The sequence below is a fragment of the Pelodiscus sinensis genome, chromosome 18 (genome assembly GCF_052426305.1).
Source record: "Pelodiscus sinensis isolate ZL-2025 chromosome 18, ASM5242630v1, whole genome shotgun sequence".
NCBI lineage: Eukaryota > Metazoa > Chordata > Testudines > Trionychidae > Pelodiscus > Pelodiscus sinensis.
Genome location: NC_143069.1, coordinates 24,661,233 through 24,664,756, shown reverse-complemented (window position 1 = coordinate 24,664,756; position 3,524 = coordinate 24,661,233).

Here is a 3,524-nt window from a genome sequence, read left to right as displayed (position 1 = left end):
AATGCATTTTGAAATAGCGTTTTGCTATTTCGAAATAGCGCGTCCACACTGAGTGGACGGTGAATCGCATTTAAGGCCGGACAGAATCAGGTCCGGCAGGGCATCAGGTCAGGAGTTACTTTGTGTGGCTGCTGCCTGAGGCTGTCTGAGGCCTGTGCTTAAAGGCACCCCCTTGGACAGCCAGTTCTCAGGTTTCCCTGCTTGCTTGCCTACCTCCATGAGGGACAGGAAACCATTTTGTCTCTGTGTGCTCTGGTTGCCTTCACTCGGGACATCACAGCACTCTGCAACGTGAAGCCAGAGCTGCCCCTGGGCACTCTGGTGCTTTTCGTGGACGCGTTGCTGCGGACCTGTCTGAACTTTCTGCAGGCTGCCATCTGAGAGGTCCATCAGGGGGCTGTCAGTATCCAGGAGGCTCTGCGGGAGAGCTTCCATCCTGAGGAGCCCTCAGAGCCTCTCTGGTCTGCCCCACTGGGGGCTTGTGCCTCATTCCTCCCTCACGTCCTTCCACTTACCTCTCCCTCAGCCCCCTTCCTGATGTCAAATAAAATACACGTATTTTCATGAACACAAACTATCTTTATTTAACAAAACCCCGGGGGAGAGGGGGGAGAATGAAACTCTGGTGAGACTGGGGAAAGGAGGCGGGAGAGAGGAGAAGAGAGGGGGGGGAGAGGGAAGGGGGAAAACTTGGGGGGAGGAAGCAAGGGGAAGAAAGGGGAGGGGAAGGTCAAGGCTCAGGGTTGGGGGGCTCTCCAGACCAACTTGATTTTCATGCAAACTTGCTCCTGGGTTCACATGTGGCCTTTAGTGCCACGCTGGCAGCTATCCTGCCATTGACGGCCGCATTCCTCTCTCTAGTGCAGAGATCATGGACATTGGGGGCAATCCCCCCAAACCTGAATAAGGTCCATGATCTCCACCCTGGACCAGGAAGGTGCCCGCCTTCTCCAGCCCCTGTCAGGCTCCTGGGAGCTGGCAGACTGCTCCTGGCGAGTGGTGGAGGGCTGGCTGCCAGTCTTTGCTGGCTCATGTTTGGGGGCCACTGGATCAGGGGTAGTGACTGCTGGCTCTGGCCTGGCAGGCTTGGAACTGGCACAGACACTGTGGCCAGAGTCAACCCCTAAAGGCTCCGGGGAGGGAGGAAGGAGAGGAGTGATCTTGGTTGAGGCTGGAGTGGCCACCAGGGCACCCTGGGAAGTGTCAAAGTCAGACAGGACTCACAGATTTGGCAGACTGCTCTGTTTATTTCAGCAAAGCTTTGCTAAAATGCATTCAGAAAATGTGAGTACCATACAAGGTTCAAACCCCTTGATTTTATACAGTCAAAAGGCCAAGTTAACAAGATCAAAGGGTGTGGCAAAACTTCACATTATTAGTGTGGTTAAGTATCTTCATTTCAATATCAAGCACACAGCAATCTCCTGGCTATATCTCCCTGATTATCTAGAATTGCTTTCTGTCTAACACCTAATGTTTCTCTTCCTGTTAAACTCAGGCCCAAATTGGCTAGCACCTTGATCTGCATACCTACAATCAACATTAACATACTTTTCTTCTTCCTCTTAAAAGACAAACAGAATTCCTTCAACTTATTCAATTATTACAGTACAATTCATCTTTCTCCTACAGTATAATTCTTTCTACTTTCACAATCCCTCCTTTTGGTCAAGCCTCGCCTATGACCAACAATTACTGGGTTCCTTGCATTAACCGTTCTTTGTCTTTTTGTTCATTAGTGATATTTAAAAGCATCAGATTAGCACTCTGGTGAGGGGACATGTCTGTGACATGTCTTGCACAGTTTTGGATACAACAGGAGATTAACTGAAAACATACAAAAATTATTAAGATTCCAAATAGGATAGTCAGGGCTTCCTGAAACAACCAGTTTCCTATGCCAGAGAAATTGGACAAGTTACTTAGCCATTTTCACAGGGAACTTGGCTCTTCGTTGGAAAGGTATGCAATCTTTTTTAAGTAGCTAGCGCGATCTATTCTATCATTGGTGTTGTCTGGTATATATACACAACATTCTTTGCCAATGAGAGCACAGGTCCCTCCTTTTGCTGCCAGCACTATATCCAATGCCTGACGGTTTTGGAGGACCACTTGTCTGATCGCTCCTGTTTCTTTGGCCAGGGCCCTTAAACTTTTTCCAGTTTCATTTTCCATGATTTTAACTACTGTTTGTAACCTCAGAAGCCTTTTTGCATGATGTATTACTCCCCCAAGTGGGTCAAAGGAACCACCAATAGCCTCTTCCCAAGTTAAAGGGCTTATGTGATTCACATACCATTGGGCATCCGACAAGTCCCTTCTTTTTCGCCTAAAATTACGGAGGCGTTCTCATGGGAAGGACTCTAACACTCGGAATTGTGGGAAGAGTTGGGCGGGATAACAGATACCTGACCAGTTAACTGGTAATGTGGTATAGGCCTTTGTTCCACAGACCCAATGATGCCCTATCAAAGCCGGGAAGGGTCGGTTGCACCCCTTTGCCATATAGGTGTCTACAAAGGAGGAGTAATATCCCCCGAAGGGCACACGGTGATTCTCCTTACGGGGAGTGGTGTTATGTGCATGGCATTAAAGATTGTACTGATGTTACAATATGCTGGAGACAACTGCTCCTCCCCAGATTCAGCCCCGTCCCATTACACACCAAACACCAGTGACCTTTTTTCTCCTCCACACTTATCCGTTTAGATACATTTATTCCCACAATTATTCCCACTGCTTCCCAAGTGTCATTACTGTTCCATGTCTTGTTAAACGGGTGAGGCCTGGGGAATTAAGTGGGATTGCCAAGACAGGAACCAGCTTGTGAGTGGGATGGAATGTGGCTGCAGACCCAGCAATTAGAGATATTAAGGGTCTGAGCGATCCATACTTGCTGGTGGATAAAAGAATTGTCATTGTCATTGTGGATTCCCCAGATCTTAAGACACCAGTGGCCGAGGAACAGGCCCCACCAGAGGCACATGTTGGAGGCAAGACCCTTTTGGTTCTGACAACCTCCACTGAGGGACCCGCAGTTACGGTTTTATGTCCACCAGGCAGCAGGCGCTAGGCTCACTACTGCTTCTTCTTGGGCCTTGCTTTTGGTCCTCATCTGCTTCAGGCAATCCTTACGCGAACGTAGGTTGTAAGGTATTGCAGGCTGTTCCTCTACGTCTTCTTCTGGAGTCAAAATTGACTCTGCATGGTCCTGAGGTGATGATTGGTCCGCTGGGGATGGTGCCTTCTTACACTGCGAAGCCTGTATCCATGCTGCGATGCCGGATAACTTAACAGCCGTCTGGGCAGTGAGCAGCACCTGATGCAGGCCCTTCCACCGGGGTTCCATGGCGTGTTTTCGTTGGTGGTGTCGTACGTAGACCCAATCACCTGTCTCGAGAGTGTGGCAGGCATCCGAGGTGGGTTCCGTCGGCCAGGCGGCTCGAACCTGTGAATGGAAGTGACTTACAGCTTGCATTAGTCCCTTGCAGTACTGAAGGAGTGTACTGTGAGTCAAGTTCAAG